General features: G+C 33.7%; 1 protein-coding gene and 1 long non-coding RNA gene across 18 annotated transcripts in view; one reads left to right on the plus strand and one right to left on the minus strand.

The window, feature by feature from the left end:
- Positions 1 to 22238, plus strand: part of ZNF438 (zinc finger protein 438) — a 402160-nt gene that overhangs the window by 326603 nt on the left and 53319 nt on the right. The window lies entirely within an intron of this gene.
- LOC112670375 (uncharacterized) overlaps positions 1 to 22238 on the minus strand; it is a 77177-nt gene that overhangs the window by 35048 nt on the left and 19891 nt on the right. For 3 of the 4 annotated variants that reach the window (XR_007405412.1, XR_004813453.2, XR_003142924.3), the window contains 3 exons: positions 20394 to 20487; positions 3358 to 3504; positions 2095 to 2196 (listed from right to left, as the gene is read on the minus strand). This is a non-coding gene — a long non-coding RNA (uncharacterized LOC112670375). The remainder of the gene's footprint in view (positions 1 to 2094; positions 2197 to 3357; positions 3505 to 20393; positions 20488 to 22238) is intronic. The other variant, XR_003142925.3, reaches the window with a different exon arrangement.

Consider the following 22238-nt stretch of genomic DNA (forward strand, 5'->3'; position numbering starts at 1 on the left):
TGCAATAATGTTAACTATGTTTTAATTCAGATTTTCCCAGTTTTTCTACTGATACCCTTTTTCTGTTTCAGAACCAAATTTGGGTAGCTGTATCCCCATAGTTTACACCAATTTACAGCTATTCTTTGCTCTTCACTTTTCAGAGCCCTGACACTTTTGATGAGTAGTGGTGAAGTCTTTGGTAGAATGGATCTCATGATTTTATCATATCATACAACATAAAGTTATTGGTAATGTTAACCTTGACCACTTGATTAAGGTGGTGTTACTGTCAGGTTTCTCCACAGTGAGGTTACTATAGTAAATGTAATTTTAAAACTACACAATTTACAATATAAAATGAAATACAGAACACAATATAAATAACACTGAATAAATCTAACAAATAATGTCTATGACCTTTTTTGAGAAAGTTATGAACTTCTATTGAATACTATGATCCAATTAAATGGAGAGAAATGCTATACTAATATATTGGGAGACTAAATGCTGCAAAGGTATTAATTCTCTTAATGCACTTAAAATCAAATTCCTAATAGGCTTGGGGGTTTTAAAATATTATTACTACTGCTACTATTATTATTATTGATTATTATTGTTGTTATTTTGGTAATGCCTAACATGATAATTCTGGATTTATATGGAAGAGGAGTGGTCCAACAGACACATGAAAAGATGCTCAACATTGCTCATCATCAGAAAAATACAAATTAAAACCACAATGAGTTGGCACCTCACACCTGTCAGAATGGCTAAAATCAGAAACTCAAGAATCAACAGGTGTTGGCAAGGATGTGAAGATAAAGGTGCCCTTGTGTACTATCAGTGGGAATGCAAACTGGTGCAGCCACTGTGGAAAACAGTGTGGAAGTTTGTCAAAAAGTTAAAAATAGAACTACCCTACAATCCAATAATTGCATCACTACTGGGTATTTACCCAAAAAATGCCAAAGCACTAATTCAAAAGAGTATATGCACACATATGTTTTTTGTAGCATTATCTGCAATAACTGGATTATGGAAGCATTCATCAATAGATGAATGGATAAAGAGGATGCCAGATATATATATATAATATTCCACTGCGGAATATTATTCAGCCATAATAAAGTATGAAATCTTGCCATTTGCAACAACATGGATGGAGCTAGAGAGTATAATGCTAAGTGAAATAAGTCAGAGAAAGACAAATACCATGTGATTTCACTCATATATAGAATTTAAGAAACAAAACAAATAAAGAAAAAGAAAGAGAGAGAGAGAGAGAGAGATAAAGCAAGAAACAAATTCTTAGCTATAGAGAACAAACTGTTGATTACCAGAGGGGTGATGGATGGTGGTAGGTGATAGGTGATGGATATTAAGGAGAGCCAATTGTTGTGATAAATGGAATTGCTGAATCACTATATTGTGCAACTGAAACTAATACTGTGCTAACTATACTGGAATTAAAACAAAAACTTAATAAAAAATGAAAAAGAAAAGATAATGTCATGTGATTATGTTCAAAGATATTAAAAAAAGACATTAGAAGAATTCTATAGAAAATTATATTTTAAAAAGTCTATCAATAAAGTATTGATGTAAATTTTTTTTAAATGATGGTCCAAAAATTACAGACACTCCTGGAGAATGAAGTGTTTTTCCTGCCTTATGTAATGATTTAATATAAAACTAATAATTAATCCAGTGTAAGGATATATATGTTGGTCAGTGGGAAGAACAGAAAATTCAGAAACAGATCCACCTATATATAGAACTTAGATTTATGACAAAATTGGTATTGTAGATCATTGGGGAGAGAGATGGGTAGATTTTTCAGTGTATGGTGCTGAGGCAAGAGGTTGCTCAGATGAAAGAGAATAGTATTGGATTCCTACCTCACATCATACACAAAATGGGAAATGGTTAAACTATAACCTATAAATTAATTATAAGTAAATCTAATTTATAAAATTAGAACTCAGGAACAAAGTTAAAGAAAAAAACAAAACTACCAAAGAAATGAAAACATAATTGGAAAGAGTGTAAGAAAAAAGAGATGGTACAGAAAAATAGATCCTAGAGATTAGAAATAAGAGAAGTGAGGGGTACCTGGGTGGCTTGGTTGGTTAGGTGTCCAACTCTTGATCTCAGCTCAGGTCTTAATCTCAGGGTCAAGCCCTGTGCTCGGCTCCACACTCAATGTGGAGCCTACTTAAAAAAAAAAAAAGAAAAGAAAAGTAGAAATGAGAGGTGAACCAAGTCAAATACATATTTAAAGCAGGATGTAACATCTTTAGTTTTAAAATATTAATGTTTACAATATATCAGAACTGCATCATTTAATTAACTTTTCTCATCCTGCTTAGTTGCCAGAAATCATAAAATGATCTATAAACCATATAATGATCTATCTACTGGCAACTCAATTGCTCAATCACTTGTAGAAAGCGAAGTGTTAGAAACCACCTGACTTGCAGAGGGATTTATTATTACTTTGTCAGTTTAAGGAAGTTTATCAAAAATGGTTAATTAAGATTTCTCAAATGACTATTAAAACTTAGTATTCTTTTATTTAGAGGCACCTTGTTTAACCCAAAATACTTAGAAAAGGCTGTTTAATTTTAATACATATTTTCCAATATACAGTGTGTTTTTAGAGTAATTTTTGTCTTAACATATGTCTGAAATGTATTATCAGAACCTCGCAGCTATAAATGTAGATCACTCAATTTAAGGAAAATGGTTGTCATTTAATCTAATTGACAAAGCTTGTCTTCAGTTTCAAGTTTATCTTTCAAATCAGACTTCCTCTCGGGGTAAACGTCCAACTTGATTTTTCAGCTCAAATAAGTATGTTAATATATGTCTCCATGACAACCATCACACAGCTGAATTCTAATTCTAATATAGATAAATAGATATGGCACAGAGCCTTACTATGCGTTGCCTAGAGACAATTAGATACTGCTGCCTTCAATATTTCTTTGCTTTGTGTTCACTAAAGTCTTCCAAAGTTGAGATGGTTCTTTTACAATAATAAGGGTATGAAAGATATAAGGTCCTTAAGTAAAAATTCCCTCATTACTGCTTCAAATCTACTATATATCTAAACTTATACTAACAGGCCCACATAGTCCATTTCTTAATAAAATTGATATTATTTCTATGCATATATGATGGGGGAAGAACATATCATTATTGTACGACTTTGATTAAAGGGAGGATGTACAGGTTTGACATTCTGGAGAGTTTTTATATTCCAGGGAAATGCACTAGTTAGGATTAGTGAGTGCTATGCATTTCTTTTGTTAAAGTGGGAAAAGTGATTGTGAAGGAAGGGAAGAAGAAATGAGAAAGAGGCAGGCTTGATACCTTAGCTACAGGTACATTTGCAGAAAGATCAGTAGTAGAAAAGATGGACGTTGAGGATCTGGAATTTGATTGCTTTAAAACTATCTGTGCCCACATATCTCTTGAAAAGTCTTCGTGTAGCCCCAATGTACTTCAATTTGTAGATCACTGATACAGAAGACAGAGCAGATCCATCATATGTATAATTGCAGACAAAATAACCAAGCTAATGCAGTAAAACTAATGCTTAGAGATTAAACTTTTCTAAAATAAAAGACACCTAGAATCTGAAGATTAATTGGGCATACTGTGTGATTGGGTTTTTATAGTAAAGTTGCTGGACTTCAGAAGTCAAGAAAGATTTTTTAGGGGAGCCAGGCAAATAGGTTGAGTTATTTATAAGGAAGAAAGTTATATTGGCTAAAGATTTCACTTAGTGCAAGATTTCATACAGTAGAGTATACTTAAAAGATTTTCAAGAAAAGAATAGGTTAGAAAGAACTGCTCTATTTCTCAGGCCTTTGGTTTTTCCAACAACTAGAAAGAGTCACAACTTTTCAGCAATCTCATCATTGATAGGATCCAAGACAAGATGTTTAAGAAAATCAACCACATAAATATACTTGTTTCACTGCCAGTTTGGCTTCTTAAACGTAAGGATGAACCAATAAGTTTTCAAGGTAACCAGTCTCAAAGGTTAGTTTATGATGAAGTAGAATCTTGGGCATCAACTTTGCTGATAACTCTGCTATCAGTACAGTTATCAGAATCTTCCCCAGAAACATTTACTTTTTTCCTAAGCAAAACAAATCAAATCCATAAGAGACCTTATATATTTAAGTTATAAAAAGCCTGAATATATTTGGGGTGGTGAGAAAATAAAAAAAAATATATCACCTCTGTCAGTTTAGAAGAAAGCTATGTAGTTCATGAGCTGTGGTAAAAAAAAAAAAAAAAAAAAAAAGTTTCCTACCTTTCTTTTTGAAAAACCATCTGAAGGAGTATGTTATATATTTTTTTTCAGTTGTAAAGAGGTTCAGTGTTAAAACAAGATTTCTATTGCCTAAATACTCTGGTATTGCTATTCTTGACCTCTATGGGTGACAGCAACAGATGAGAAAAGTGGAAGTCTGAAGTGAATTTATTTGCAAGAGAGCTAACAGTGACCTTTGCTCCTCGTACTTCAGCCAGAGAGTTGGATATACAGGCCATGAATTGAGTTCTTCAGTTTGATTGCCTGAGGCTGCCAACTATTATTCACAGAGCAGATGGACCTGCTAAGTAGATGATGAAGCTTTATTAATTTTGCTTCTCCCAGAAAAAGAAAAAAGGGTGGTATAGCAACTTCTTGAGAAGGAAGTGCCTATGAAGCACATAAAAATCCAGAATACTTAAGGATATCCAGAAGAGAAACAAACAAACAAAAAACAATTTATAGCTGGAGTCATTTATAGCTCAAGATCAACATTAGAAGAATGAGCTCAAAGGTATTAGTATATATGTTGAATGATGAAGAAGCATTTGATTTGAGTAAGTTACCTTTACCCAAATATGTGATGTCTTTTGGTCTTGCTGTAACACCATGGATAAGATTTCTTCAGAAAATGTAGAAAGAGCTGATTACAAACCTATTAATGAACCTAGCTAGGGCTCTGTCTCTTACCAACGACTAAGTAGAATTTAGAGTTTATTTCCATCCTTCAGGCAGGTAGGAAGAGACAGAAGCAGAGGAAGAGTTCAGGCTGGCCAGTGTTAGTAATAATAAAGAAAGGGAAGAAGAGGAAAAGAGGCAGATGAGGGGGAAACTGGAAGAAAAAGTGGTAAAAACAAAAAGGCCTCCTAATACTGATGAGGTATAGTCTGCTCTTAATACTGAAGTGGCACAGAAAATCAAGGAAATCACAGAAGCAATGAAAACAGTTTGAGTAAGAAAATAATGTTAACTAATGAAGGGAAGTTGGCTCACCTGTGGCCACCAATGTAGAAATGTGAAAGATACCAGGGAAGAGGATCATGTGAAAGGTACTAACCTTAATAAAGCAAAAGAAAGACTTCAGGAAGAGGACAAATTTGACTAAGAGTGTATGAGGGAAGTTAAGGAAAAGCATATGGAGAAAAGACTTAAAGAAGGGAAGCCAAGAACATGACAGAGTGAGAGGACCCTGCGCTTATTACTGTTCTACGTTTACAACTAGATATCATCCACATCCAAGGCAGTAAACCAGGGAGTGATCCAAAGACTGGAGGAACAAACTCCACAACTAAATATAGAGAAGAAGCTGCACCTGAAAGATTAGGAAGGTTAGAAGGATGGAGGGAGGCTTCCTGCAAGAGGGAGGGAGCTGCATGTATGGACAAGGCAGAGAAACGAGCCCTTGCAACAGGGAGCTCACAGGAAAGATTAATCCTCGTAGCATTTGGCTTTAAAAACCAAAGAGGCTGAGTTTTGGGAGTTTGTAAAACCAATGGGACTTGGAGCCTGGAGCTTTAAAAGCTAGTGGCACAGAAGTAAGCCAAGAGAACTCATGAGAGCTAGGTCTCTGCCCTTAAGGAGACGGCAGCCTATATGGACAGGCAATATAAAAACAGCAGTTTACACAAAACCAGGGGCAAACAGGAGACAGATCTGTTTATACTGATTTCAGAGCATGTTGGGAACTTCTCTGGAAACAAGGGAGCTGGCAGGTGCCATTTTCCTCTCCATCCCTCAGCATAAACACAGAGCCATCTGTGGGAGGCAACACTCACTGCACAGACACTAGCTACCTAACCTGCTAGAAGTGGGCCATACCCATGAGTTCTTCTGAGGACTCCCAACTCCAAGCCTTGGCCCAGTGTTCAGGGCAAATTTTGTTACAGCCCTGCACACACCCCAGGCAGCCACAGTATGCACAGCTACTGGCACAAACTGTACCCAGCTGCTGCAGTATCGAGCCTTGCACCCCCAGCCGCCCTGGTGCACAGATGATGCAGTGAAAGCAGTTCTGAGAGGGAAGTGTATACCAATATAGTCCTACCTGAAGAAGCAAGAAAAAATCTCAAATAACCTAATCTTAGACATATAGGAGCTAGAAGTAGAATAACAAAACCTAAAACCAGCAGAAGAAAGATTAAATTAGATAAAATAAATAGATAAAGATTAGAGCAGAAATAAATAATATAGAAACTAAAAAAAAAAAAAAAAAAAACCACCAGTAGAATGGATCAGTGAAACCAGGAGCTGGTTCTTTGGAAAAAAAAAAAAAAAAAAAGTCAATAAAATTGAATAAACCTCTAACCAGTCTTATCAAGAGAAGAAGAGAAAGGACTCAAATAAAAACACCAATGAGAGAGGAGAAATAACAACCAATACCACAGAAATATAATTAAGAGAATATTATGAAAAACCATATGCCAACAAATTGGACAACCTAGAAGAAATTAATACATTCCTAGAAACATAAACTACCAAAACTGAACCAGGAAGAAATACAAAATTTGAACAGACTGGTAACCACAAAGAAATTGAATCAGTAATCAAAAAACTCCCAACAAACAAAAGTCCAGGACCAAATAGCTTCACAGGTGAATTCTACCAAACATTTAAAGAGGAGTTAATACCTGTTCTTCTCAAGCTATTCCAAAAACTAAAAAAAGGAAGGAAAACTTACAAATTCATTCTGTTGGCCAGCATTATCCTACTACCAAAACTGGATAAAGATAACACTAAAAAAGAGAACCATGAACGTAGATATAAAAATCCTCAATGAGATACTAGCAAACTGAATGCAACAATACATTTTAAAAAGTCAGGGGATCCCTGGGTGGCTCAATGGTTTAACACCTGCCTTTAGCCCAGAGTGTGATCCTGGAGTCCTGGGATCGAGTCCCTCATCGGACTCCTTGCATGGAACCTGTGTCTCTGCCTTTCTCTGTCTCTGTCTCTCTGTGTCTCTCATGAATAAATAAAATCTTTATAAAAAAAAAAGTCAATCACGATGATCAAATGGGATTTATTCCTGGTTGTAAGCGTAGTTCAATATTCACAAATCAATCAATGTGATAGACCACATCAATAAGAAAAAGGATAAGAACCATATGATCATTTCAAAAGATGCAGTAAAAGCTTTGACAAAGTGCAACATCCATTCATGTAAAAACCCCCAACAAAGTGGGTTTAGAGGGAACATATTTCAACATAATAAAGATTATATATGAAAAACCCATGGCTAACATCATCCTCAGTGGGGAAAAACTTAGAGCTTTTCCCCAAAGATCAGGAAAAAACAAGGATGGCTACTGTCACCACTTTTATCCAACACAGTACTGGAAGTCCTAGCCACAGCAGTCAGACAGCAGAAGAAATAAAAAGCATCCAGACTGGTAAAGAAGTCAAACTTTCACTATTTGCAGATGACATGGTAGTATATGTGGAAATCCCAAAATATTAAAAAAAAAAAAACCCTGCTAGAACTGATACACAAATTCATTAAAACTACATGATGCAAAGCCATTGTACAGAAATCTTGCATTGCTATACACCAGTAATGAAGGAGCAGAAAGAGAAATTAAGAGAACAATCCCGTTTATGATTTCACCCAAAATAATAAGATATCTAGGAATAAACCTAACCAGAAAGGTGAAAGCACTGTACCCTGAAAACTATAAAACTTTGATGAAAGAAATTGAAGATGACACAAAGAACTAGACATGGAATGTTAAAATGTCTGTATTACCCAAAGCGATCTACATATTTAATGCAGTCCCTATTAAAATACCAACTACATTTTTCACAGAGCTGGAACAAACATTACTAAAATTTGTTTGGAACCACAAAAGACCCCAAATAACCAAAGAAATCTTGAAAAAGAAAAGCAAAGTTGGAGGCATCATAATTCCAGACTTTAAGTTATATTACCAAGCTGTAAAAATCAAAACAGTAAGATACTAGTCAAAAATAGACACCTACATCAATAGAACAGAAGAGAAAACTCACAAATAAACCCACAACTGTATGGTCAATCAATCTTCAACAAAGCAGGAAAGAATATCTAGTGGGAAAAGGACAGTCTCCTTAACAAATGGTGTTGAGAAAACACCATAGCTATATGCAAAAAGAAAGAAACAGGACCACTTTCTCGCAAAAACAAATTAAAAATGGATTGAAGATGTAAATATGAAACCTGAAACCATAAAAAACTTAGATGAGAAGACAGGCAGTAACTTCTTTGACATTGGCCACATAGCAGTTTTTTTCTAGATATGTCTCCTGAGGCTAGGGAAACTGAAACCAAATATAGACTGTTGGGACTACATCAAAATAAAAAGCTGTGCACATTGAAGGGAACAATCACCAAAAGTAAAAGGCAACCTACAGAATGGGAGAAGATCTTTGCAAATGACATGTTCAATAAAGGGTTAGTATCTGAAACATGATAAAGAACTAATGCAGCTTAACACCCAAAAACAAATAATCCAATTAAAAATGGACAGGAGACATGAACAGAAAGATACATGAAAAGATGTTTATCATCACTCACTTGCATTGCATCAGGGAAACACAAATCAAAACTACACTGAGATATGACCTCAAACCAGTCAGAATGGCTAAAATCAACAACACAAGAAACAGCAGGTGTTGGCAAAAGTGTGAAGAAAAGGGAGCCCTTGTATACTGTTGATAGAAATGCAAACTAGTGTGCCACTGTGGAAAACAGTATGGAGGTTTGTCAAAAAGTAAAAAAATAGAACTACCTACAATCCAGTAACTGCACTAGTAGGTATTTACCCAAAGAATACAAAAACACTAATTCTAAGGGGTACACGTACCTGTATTTTATAGCAGCATTGTTTATAAGAGCCAAATTACAGAAGCAGCCCAAGTGTCCGCTGATAGATGAATGGATAAAGAAAATGTGTAGAGTATATGCACAATGGCATATTATTCAGCCATCAAAGAGAATGAAATCTTGCCATTTGCAACAACATGGATGGAGCTAGAGAGTACAATGCTAAGCAAAACAAGTCAGAGAAGGGCATTTACCATATAATTTTACTCATGTGGAATTTAAGAAACAAAACAAATGAACATAGGAGAAAAAAGAGGGGGATGGGTACCTGGGTGGCTCAGTTGGTTAAGTGTCCAATTTATGGTTTGGCTCAGGTCATGATCTCAGGCTCATGAGATCAAGCCCCACATCAGTCTCCTTGTTCAGCGTGTAGTCTGCTTGAGATTCTCTCCCTCTCTCTCTGCCCCTCCCACTCGTGCTCTCTCTCCATCTCTCAAATAAATAAATCTTTAAAGGAGAGAGAGAGAGAAACCAAGAAACAGACTCTTAATTGTAGGGAAAAAACTGATGGTTACTGGCAGGGAGGAGAGTGGGGGATGGGTTAAGTAGGCACTTGTCATGATGACCAGTAGGTGATGTATGAAATTGTTGAATCACTATGTTGTACACCTGAAACTAATATAACACTATATTAACTAACTAGATTTAAAATTTTTAAAATAAAATTGAACACCAATAAAAAATAAATAAATAAATAAATAAATAAATAGATAAATAGATAAATAAATAAATAGATAAGTAAAATTTAAAAAATAAAAGGAAAGCCAAGACAGATACCTATTAGAGTTGGTGTGGTGATGATGAGGAATTTGATCCATTCATTCTCAGATTCTGATAATAAAGATGCTGAAGAATCAGTGAAGATATGGAAAATGAAATTAGAGATGCCAGGAAGAAGCAGAGAATGGGGAAAAGGAGAAATAATGAATTAGAAAAAGTAAAACAAACAAGTTGCAATAGAAAGAAGGCCAAATGGGAAACCTAAGAGCCTTTGGATACAGGCCTGTCTTTAGCAGAGACCAAAGAGCTATGTTATATATGCTCAAAACTCAAAGGTAAATACTTCTTGCTTTACTCTCTTTGAAACCCTTTGTCATGATTATATGGCCAGAAGTCAAGAGTTGGCTTTGGAATAGCTAACAAAGAGTCCATGCTTGAAGGATCTAGATTCTAGACAACTATAGACCAAAGTCATCATACACCTAACCCCTTTCTTAACCCATCATAGAATATACTTCAAGTGAGAGTGGATTAAAAAAATGTCCTGATCCTATTTCCAGCATGTATGCTCTTGGACTATATCCATGTCTTTATTTTACTTCCAAGTTGTAGAGTTCTTGTCCCATTTTTAGAAATTATTTTCTTACTATACAGAATGTACTATGTACTATTAGACAAAATTGCTCAGAATTTGATGTATTTAATATTTAAAAGAGAGTATATGATGGAGTGGCCTTAATAAATAATGAGTATTTTTTAATTGAGACTATCAATAATAATCTTATTTCCCATTTTTAATAAAATTAAAGTATTTAAGAATATATTAAAACATCTGTAAAATATTTATGTTGGAAACAATAAAACATTCTGAAATGTTTCAAAATTCTTCATTTTGTATAAGTGAAGAGAGATGACATGTTCATGGATCAGAAGACTCAATTAGAGGACAGCTATCTCCAAATTGATCTATAGATTGAACATAATCCTTACCATATTCACACAGGCTTATTAAATAACATTGACAAGGGAATTCTACAAATTATGTGGAAATGTAAAAGATTGAGAATTTCCAAAACAATAATAAAATCATAGCTGGAGGCCTTGACTTCATAATGTAACCATACACTACAATAACCAAAACAGTGTTGTGTTGCTATAAGGACCAACAGTTATTTGGTCATTTGATTTCAAAGATTCAAAGCAACCCAAGTTTTTCAATAACCAGTGCTGGAACAACTGGATATCTATATGGGAAAAAAAATCTCAATTCCTACGTCCCAACAAGCACAGAAATTAATTTGAGATGGATTATATTACTAAATGTAAAAGCTACAACTGTAAGGTTTTGGGGCAAAAAAAACAAAAAACAAAACGAGACTATCTTCATGACTTTGGAAGGGTCAGGTAAAACTACTCAGCATAAAATATAACCTGTAACAACATGGATGAATCTCATTATGCTAACTGAAAGAAGTTTTCTACAAAAGAATACATACAGTACAATACTACATTTTTATGAAGTTCTAGTACAAGCAACTTTTATAAGGGAAAGGATAGAATGTTTTTGTCAAGGATATGGAGCAGGAATTGACTGGGAAGGATTACAATGGAACTTTCTTTGTGATAGTAATGGTTTGAGTTACAAGGTACATGCATTTGTAAAAACTCATGGAATGGTACACTTAAGATTGATGCATTTTATGTAAATTTTACTTCAAATGAAAGAAAAAAGAGCTTTAAAAACATTACAAGGAGATACTATTTTATATCCACCAGATAGTTAAAAAGTATTGGAAGGAAGGAAGTATCCCGACCTTTCTCACCCTTGCTAGTGGTAATGTAAATTGGATCAACCATATAAAGCAGTCATTATCTAATAACTAGTGCATATACCAACCAAACAATTCCACATTGAGGGATAGAAACTCTTAAAATGTACGTAAGAGAAATGTATATGACAATATTCCAGAAAACTGAAAAGAACCGAGATATCTATCAACAGGAGAAGGCATAAATTGCGCTATATTCAAACATACCATCATGGATGAATCTTATGAACCTATGAGAATATGCCCAGTGTGATTTCAACCAATATAATTTCATCCAAAATCTTGAAAAATTACATACTATGTTGATCCCCAATCAACATTTCTTATAAAGGAAAGCAAAGAAAGCTTTCAGTGTATGGGAAGAAGACATGGCAAGGAGGATTGGAATTGGAATGGAAAAACCCATTAGGCAACTTCAAAGTTACTAGTAAGGTTTTATTCCCTAAAGTCACTAGTGGGAAGAGTGTTTATTACTTTTCTTTATAACTTACACATGTTAAAATGTGCTTTGATATGTATTTTAAATATTTGATAATTTCATGAGAAACAAAATGTACATTTTAGAATTTAAGAATTGTTCATTAGCAACAATATGATAGGCAAAATTTAAGAAGTTAGCCATTTATTCAAATGTTTACCAAATGCATGCACACAGCCTGATAGAGATGTGACATTAGTTAACTCCTTATTTGGAGGCTACCACTTTGGTAGCTGTATCTTAAAAATGAATTTAAAAACCACTGAGATCTAAAATGATGACAATCTTATATAGGCCCGGCTTTGATCTCACTCCCCTAATGCTACTCCAGCAGACTTCTGAAGGCATACTATTATGAACTGGAATGTCAATTGAATTGATCATTGACCAGTCATAAAGATACCTTATCATCAGGTCATGGAGAAGGTATCCCATAATTTATTTTCTTAAAACCTAACTGTGATAAAAATTCTCAGGATGCTGTGGCTAACATGTAGATTTTACTGTTCTTTTGTTGAATCTTTAACATTTTTGAGGTATTTGTAGATTTTTCATTTCAACATTTCCTGCAAAATCCGTATTTTTCATTAAATCAACTTGCCAGAAAATAAAGGTTGAACTCTGTAGCTCTAATGTGGTCCTGAATTTGTAGCTTAAAATTAAAAGGGCTTACCCCAACCCTTTACTCTTTATAAGTATTCAAATATTCCTTTAGATGCCAAATAATAAATTCATAGTGCTACATATCCAGCAAGATGACAGTCTGGTTGCCTATATGAAGTACTTAAATATACCCAATTGCAATTCCAAAGCCTTATTGCTTCATTTATCACAGGAAGTGCCAGAGTTCTGAAATATTTTGTAAGAAAAGCTACTCTACTTGCATGAATTCTCATAGGAATGACCAAGAATATTATGCCAATTCAATCCTAAGTCCTGAAGTTAGGTTTCTAAATGACTTTTAATAGTATGATTTATTTTCTATCTTAAACTTTATAAGGCACAAAACAAAATCCTACCCTTTCATATTGCTTTTTATTTTTAAAGCATCTGAGTGATGATAAAAATCTAAGCTTAAGACCTGCCAGATGATTTATGATATTTCATTTATTTTTCAAAGGATTGGGGTGTCACCAGTAAGCCTATTAGAATTGTAGGTTTAAAGTTCTTCAATTTTAAAAAAGACCAGCTGCATAAACAAGCATGTTAGCTTTGTAATTTAATTCTATGTGATTTTTTTTAATACTTCAAAGTACCAAAGGAGGCAGTTCCTCTTAGGTCATAAATACTTGTTTATGTCATTATGATCTCAAACTTTCAAGTACATTTCTAGATCTACTTTTTAAAATATTAATATGTTTTTATTGCATTCTTTACAACCTCAAGGCATTTCTCCCTTTGTCCACCTAAATCTGCCTTTCTTCATGGGCTGACACCAACTAAAGTGGAATGTAGATTAATTGGAGGAAGATTACTTTAAAAAACTGGATTCTGGAGTCAGAGACAATTTAATAACCATATTTGTATATGTACTATGAACACCTTGAAGCTATTTTTAAATTTTTTTTATTTTATTTTTTTAAGATTTTATTTATTCATGAGAGACACAGGGGAGTGGGGGAGAGAGAGAGAGAGAGGCAGAGACACAGGCAGAGGGAGAAGCAGGCTCTATGCAGGGAGCCCAATGTGGGACTCGATCCCAGGACTCCAGGATCACGCCCTGGGCCAAAGGCAGGCGCTAAACCGCTGAGCCATCCAAGGATTCCCCCCTATTTTAAAAAAATTTTTAACTTTATTATTTTTAAAGTTTTATTTATTTATTCATGAGAGACACGGAGAGAGAGAGAGAGAGGCAGAGACATAGGCAGAGGGAGAAGCAGGCTCCTTGCAAGGAGTCCAATGCAGGACTTGGTCCTAGGACCCCAGGATCACACCCTGAGCCAAAGGCAGACACTCAACCACTGAGCCACCCAGGTATCCCCTTGAAGCTGTTTTTTAATTAAACTTTTAAGTTTGGGATAATTGTAAATTCACATGTAGTTATAAGAAATAATAGGCACCCAATGTAATCTTTATGCATTTTCCCCAAAATGGTAACATCTAGAATACCATCCATATGATACACTGATACAATTCAGGTCTTATTCAGATTTCCTTAGTTTTATTTGAACTTATTTGCATATGTAAACATTTAGTTTCTGTGGATTTGTTATCACACGTGTAGCTTTTTTCACCACAGTTTATCACCAAACAGTTCTATCACAAGGATTCTTCCTGTTGCCCCATGCTCACCTACCCCATTTTCCCATCTCTAACCCCTGGCAACCTCTAATTTGTTCTCTATTTCTACAATTTTTTCATTTCACTAATGTTATATAAATGGAATCTTAGAGTATATAATCTTCTGTGATTGACTTTGTTATTTAGTATAGTTCCCTTGATATGCATCCCAGTAATTGCATGTATCAGTAGTTTGTTTTTTTATTGTTGAGTGGTATTTTGTCAAAATCTACTTTGATTTTTGGCATTCACATACATACACCTAAAATAATAAGAGGTAACTAAAATATCTGTTCAAAACTTTTTAAAAATGTTACATTAACCTATTAAAGTTTTAGGTAAGCTTTTAATGTCCTTTTAGTCATTTAGATTGGATTCGTCTATGTCTTGTCATATCAAGACTAGATGAATTGTTAACTATATACTGAAGATATATTTCCAGTAGGAAAAAGAAAGATATTCTGTTTCCTACAAATAAGTCATTTTAATAAAAAGTGGCAAGGTTGAAGAAAATACATGTACATATACACATATAGGAAATCCTGTCATTTGTGGCCACAAATGGATGGATAGATCTGAAGAGCATTGCTAAGTGAAATAAGCCAGAGAGAGAAAGATAAATGGGGAATCTAAGAAAAAAATTTGAACTCACAGGCAAAATTGAGAGTAGAAAAGTGGCTGCCAGGGGCTGGGGTGTCTGGAAAATAGGGAGAGGTTGGTAAAAGGATATAAACTTTCAGTTGTAAGATGGATAAGATCTGAGGATCTAATGTATGACATGGTGACTATGGTGTATCATTCTGAAATTTGCTGAGAGAATAAAGCTTAAATGTTCTCACATAAAAGAGGGGAGGGGTTACAGTATGAGGTCATGAGTGTTGACTGACTTGAGGAGGGGATTCTTTCACAATGTATATATGTGTCAATCATTAATTACCTTGTATACTTTAAATGTCTTGTGATTTTATTTGTCAGTTATACCTCAGAACTGAAAAAAACAATATTTGGGGTGATTTAAATTCTTTCATTGAAAGAATCTTCTAGTGATCCATATTATCATATATTTTATTTATCCTGCAAGACCTTTTTTTTCACCAGCAAGACTTCCAACTAGCGTAAGGGCAGAACTTGTATATATCTAAGCAAGCTGTTCATTGTGTATACCCCACAGATACTCACTAAATAAATGGTGGAAAAATGCTATAATGATACTGTGGGACACACTTTATTTGATCAGAGATTTTTAATAAAATTGTATACATTTTTGCAAACTTTTACTAAATAGATAAATGTTCTTATTTGAAATAACAGTGACTCCTACTTCTTTGACCTCCCAAGAGAATTACTTCCTCTTACCCAGTTAAACTTTATTTAATGTAGCTGAGAAGTATGAATCATAATTGATGTATTATATTTATTCTTAGTTCAGATTTTTTAAATTATGAACATTTCTATTTACTGGAGCCATGTTCCTCTACTCTATTTTTTTTTTGTAGTAATTCCCCTGGATGTTTTTAATTCTAGAATATATGAAATTTTAGTCTTGATTTTTGTTAGGAGAAAGACACTGAATATAATAGCTTCAGTTTTAACTCTATCAATTTAAAATTGGCTTAAGAAAAACAATGTTTATCCAAAAATTCCTTAAGAGATACTTTAAAATTATATATATATATATTTTTTTATTCAGTTAGAGAATTTTGATATACTTTTGAAGTCTGATTTTTCTGTTACCAAATAAAGATAAAGATGGCAATGATTTAGTAGCAGTTCATGGATAGTAAGTGTGAGGTGCTGAGTATTTAATAAAAGATAATCAGAATCAAAAGTTAAGCATGTCTTTAGGATTTGTAACTTTATATAATTCAATAGTCATTATTTAAATTATATCTATGTGCATATACTTTGAAAAATCTTAGTACTTTACTGAAGTGGTAAGCTTTCATATTGTACAATAGAATAAGGCAAATATCTTCATGGATTTTGCTTAAGATCCCAATACTCTTTGTTTTTTTTTCAATAGATGTGGATGTGGCCTTCATGATATACAAATACTGCTTTGTGTTTTTCTCCTAAGTTTGAAAATTCAATTATCTTTCCTGAGAATTTGAAGAAAGTCAACAAGTTTTATTTTCTAGACATTTTGAGACATCACATAATAAAAACATTATATAATTTGTGCACATTGATGTAGTTGTCACAGTTTTCCTAGACCTACCTCAAAAGGCCTATTTAAAAATAATGCATAGGACTTCCCAGAGTATCTTATCAATTTCATAAATTAAGTTTCTTAATCATAAAATTTATTTTGGCTAAATCAAATAATAGGATCTTTCTTTTAGAAAGTGCTTAGGCAAACTAGTGTTTGAAATAACATTTTAACATTTCATTGTGCACTCGATAGTAATTTTTTATTATCAGGGTGTTTTACAATCCTTTATTTGCACCCAGGAGATAGATATAAAATTAATTAGGAAACCTAGAACAGCTACATTTTTTTCCTACTTTGCTGTCCTTAGAAGTTTTTTTTTTTTTTTTTAGAACAGATGTATTTTAAGAGCAGATCCAAACTGAGAACTTTATTTTGCATACTTCTTACCATTAGGGTAATATGAAATGGAGTAATGTACACTTAAAAAGATGAGCCCCCTCTTAGATACATCAGAACAGCTTGGGTTCCATTCCAACACTGTGAATTAACTAGACCTAAGAGACATGTATATAACACTCTACTCAACAAGAGCAGAATATACATTCTTTTCAATGTATATGGATTATTCTCCAGAATAGGCTATAGGCTATTAGGCTATAAAACATAGCTATATGTCCATTAAGCTATAAAACAAGCCTCAATGAATGTAAAAAGTATAAAAATCATACAAAGTATGTTCTCTGACCACAATAGAATACAATTAGAAATAAGTAACAGAAGGATATGTGGGAAACACACAAATATGTGGAAATTAAGCAACACATTCCTAAATAGTCAGTGGGTCAAGGAAGAAATCACAAGGGCAATTAGAAAATACCTTGATATAAATTAATCTAAAATACAGCATATCAAAATTTATAGGATACAGCTCAAGAAAACAGTGTTTAGAGAGAAATGTAGAGCTATAAATGTCTGTGTTTTTAAAAAAAGATCACAAATCAGTAACTGAACCTTTCACTTTAAGAACCTAGAAAAAGAAGAGCAAACCAAAGCAAACAGAAAAAAAAAAAAAAAGGTTTAAGCATAAATTTAAGAACTAGAGAATAAAAAAATAGAGAAAATCAATGAAAGCAAAGGTTGGTTCTTTGAAAGATTAATAAAACTGACAAACCTTTAGACTGACCAAGAAAAAAGAGAGAACATTCAAGTTACTAAGATCAGCAATGAAAGAGGGTACATTACTACTGATCTTACAGAAAAAAAAAGGATTATAAAGGGACACTAGAAATAATCATATGCTAAAATATTATTAGGTGGCTTAGATGAAATGGACAAATTCCTAAAAGACAAAAGCTACCAAAACTAACTCAAGAAATAGAAACTCTGAACTGACAAGTGATTGAATTATAATTAAAAAGTTCCCACAGAGGAAAAAAAAACCTAAACCCAGTGGCTTCACCTGTGAATTCTATCAAATTTATAAAGAAAAATTAATACCAATGCTTTACAAAGTCTTCTAAAAATTAGAAGAGGAGAAAATACTTCCCAATTAATTAGTATACCCTGATACCAAAATGAGATGAAGACTACACAGGAAAACTACAGACCAATATTCCTTATGAATATGATGGAAAAATTGTCAACAAAATACTAGCAAGCCAAATCTAGTAACATATACAGAAGATTATAAACAAAGGCCAAGTGGAATGATTTTATCAGAAATGCAAGATTGGCTCAACATAAGAAAAGCAATGCAATACATTAATAAAAAGAAAAAGAAAAGCCATGTGATCATTGTTTAATAGATACAAAAAAACCTTTGACAAAATCTGTTCCTTTTATGATGAAAACATTCAACAATGTAGAAATAGGTGGGAATTACAAAAACTTCACAGCTTATGTCCAGAAAAACATAAGGGTGTGTTCTCTTGCCATTTCTGTTAAGGACTTTAGGCAAAGGTAAGGGGAAAAAAATACCCATATTGGAAAAGAAGTAAAACTTTCTGTATTTGCAGGTGGCATGATCTTATATTTGGAAAACCTTAAGAAACCAACTGAAAAAACTTAGAGTTAATAAACAAGTTTAGCAAGGCTAAAAGATACATGATCAGTCTAAAAATCAATTGTATTTATGTACACTAGTGATGAACAATGCAAAAGTGAAATTAAGAAAACAGTTACATTTATAATAGCACTAAAAAGAATAAATACTTAGCGATAAGTTTAACAAAAGAAATGCAAGACTTACACACTAAAGCTTAAAAACGTTGAAAAGTAAAAGCAAATATATTGAAAGGTATCTTATGGTTTTTTAATTGAAGTATAGTTACATACAGTATTATATGGATTCAGTTGTACAACGTAGTGATTCGACAATTATATACATTATGAAATGCTCCCCACCATAAGTATAGTTACCATCTATCACCATAAAACTTATTATAGTATTATCGATCATATTGCATATGCTGTACTTTTCATCCCCATGACTTACTTATTTTATAACTGGAGGTTTGTATCTCTTAATCCTCTTGAATTGGGAGGCTTAACATTGTTAAGATGGCAATACACTCAAATTGATCAACAGATTCAATGCTCTCTGTAAAAATCCCAGTTGCCATTTTTATAGAAGTTGACATACTGATCCTAAAATTCATATGGAAATGCCAGGGACTCATAATAGCCAAACCAATCTTAAAAAAAAAAAAAAAAAATAGAAGAAGACTCACACTTCTCAATTCCAAAACTTACTATAAAAATGCAATAAACATGATAGGATGGTACCGACAAAAAGGATAAACATATAGATTAGTGGAATAGAATTGAGAGTCTAAAATAAACCCTCACATCTATAGTAAATTGATTTTTCACAAGAGTGTGAAGATATTTTACTGGGGAAAAGAATAGTCTTATCAACCAATGGAACTGGAGGAAGTGGGTATCCACATGAGAGAGAATGCAAGAGGACCCATACCTCACACTAGCTCAAAAATTGACTCAAAATGGATCAAAGATCTAAATGTAAGAACTAAAACTGAAACTATAAAACTGAAAGGAAAACAGAGTTTGCAATCTTTATGACCTTGGAGTAGGTGATCGTTTCTTAGTTTAAGATGAAAAGCATGAACAATACAAGAAAAGTAGGTAAATTTAAAATGAAAAGTTTCATGCTTTAATGGACACCATCAAGAAAGCGAAGAGGCATCTCACAGAATGGGATATTTGCTAAGGGACCTGTACTGAGAATATATAAAGTACTCTTACAACTCAATAGCAAAAAGAAACTCCAATTTTGAAGTGAGTATCTACAAAAAAAGGTATACAAATTGCAGGGAGCAACTAACTAGTTGTTCAACATCATAGTCTTTAGAGAATGGCCACAATGATATACCACCTCATAGCCATTAGGATGGCTATAACTTAAAAAATGGACAGAGATTCAGTATGAATATATGGAAGTTGGAAACTCATATATTACAGATGGGAAGGTAAATGGACAGCTGCTTTGGAAAAGTTCTGGCTATTCCTCAAAAGATTAAGCACAGAGTTACCCTATGACCTAACCTATACCTGTATGGAATATACCCATTGCGTTCCTAAGTATATATCGAAGAGAATTGAATATCTCTACACAAAAACTTGTGCACAAATGTTCATAGCAGCATTATTCATAGTGGCTAAAAAGTGGAAACAATATATTCATACAATGGCATATTATTTGGCAACAAAAAGGAGTGAAAGTACTGGTACATTCTGTAACATTGACGAACCTTGTAAACATTATGCCCAGTGAAAAAAGTCAGACACGAAAAGGCCCACGTAATTCATGATTCCACTTATATGAAATTTTCAGAACAGGTGAATCTGTGGAGACAGAAAATAGACTAATGATTTCCAGGACAAGCAGGTAGGGTGATTGCTAATGGGTATGGTGTTTCTCTTTAGGGTGATGGTATATTCTGGAATTAGGTGGTGTGATAGTTGTGTGTGTGTATAAAATATATATATATATATATATGTTTTATATATTTTTATATTATATATTTTATATTTATATTTTATACACAAAAAATATATAATATATAATACATATATATACTGTGAATATACTATATTCGTGAATATATTATGAAACACAAAATAGTACACTTTAAAAGGGTGAATTTTATCACAAATACAAATAAATAAATATGAACTGAGATCCTCCCAAATACTCTGATATTGTGCCAAATGTTTAGGGTACCAGATGAACTGAAAGGGATATGACCACTGCCTTCTGGAGCTTCTTGTGTATTGAGGATACTAGGCATTACCTAAGTAAAATTACAATTGTGGTACATGCTTTGAGAGAGAAGGTACAGTGTTCACTGAGGTTATTAACAGGAGTATCTGAGCCAAATTAGGTCAGAAAATTCTCCTAAGGAGTTGATACTGCCTTGAGATCTGAAGGATGAGTCCATGTTATCAAGAAGAAAAGCAGCATTACTGGGAAGGGAACCAGCATGTGTAAAGGCTCTGCTGACAGAGCCATGCTGTGTTCAGGAAACTGAAGGATGGCTTGTGTGGCTGGGACACAGAAGGTGATGGTGAAGAGTGTAGGATGAAACTTTGGAGCAGGCAGAGACTAGACTGCAAACCTCATGGACATGCTGTGGTGTCTAATGGTTTTCATTATGGGATGGTTCATTCTAATTTATGCTTTGAAAACATGACTGTGGCCATGTTGGTTGGAGAAGGAGCAGGAGAGGAATACTACTTAATAGAGTAGTTTGTGGTCTCTGCAGGGAATGACACAGCAACTAGCACCAGGGAGTTAGCAGTGGAAATGAGAAGATATGGATGTATCCAAGGGCTTTATAAGAGATAAAACTGACACAACTGGGTGAAAACCTAGATCTGGGAAGTGAGGGAGATGTTGGACTTTTCCCCATGACTAGCTTGGAGGGCCATTGCTAAGCCAGAGAGATTCCTTCAGTATGTATTTTGTTATGAACAACTTCCAAGTACCATGAATGGATTTTTTTCTCTCTCAAGAAATAGCTCTTTCTTACCAAGGCAGTCACATAATATAGAACTGTGCAATTTACTGATAGCAAATATTTGGGGAAAGTTAAAAAAATTTTTGAGAGAATTAGACAAATAATTTTTGTATATTTGCCAGCTGAGTCTCTCTCTGGGAGTCTCTTTGTCCTAGTATACATCCTCAGTGTCTTATTTTAATATAGTTGGCCTTGCTGTTGATCCCCAATGCTGTAGAGATCATCTGTCATTTGGGTTTCTTCAGTTTGATATAAGTAATGGAAATAAATTCTGAAATAATTTTTTGGCAAGTAGGTACCTTCCAATGAGGAATAATTGGAATGAATTCAGTTTTAGCAATTCTTATTTCCTTGGCCAGCCAAAGTCTTAAAATGTCAAGTTCTTCAAAGATATTTTTATTCTGCAGTTATGTGGAGTGGTAGTGTTTTATTACAATTTCTAAAAGCCACTTTGGCAGTTTAAGCCTACACTGAAATAAATTTTAGTCTGTACCCTAAAATTGTTTTTCAAATGACCCTTGAAGAATTAGCTATTGGGCATCCACTCAGATTTGAAATGTCAGCACACAGAACCAA

The sequence above is a fragment of the Canis lupus genome, chromosome 2 (genome assembly GCF_003254725.2).
Source record: "Canis lupus dingo isolate Sandy chromosome 2, ASM325472v2, whole genome shotgun sequence".
In the NCBI taxonomy this organism is placed as follows: domain Eukaryota; kingdom Metazoa; phylum Chordata; class Mammalia; order Carnivora; family Canidae; genus Canis; species Canis lupus.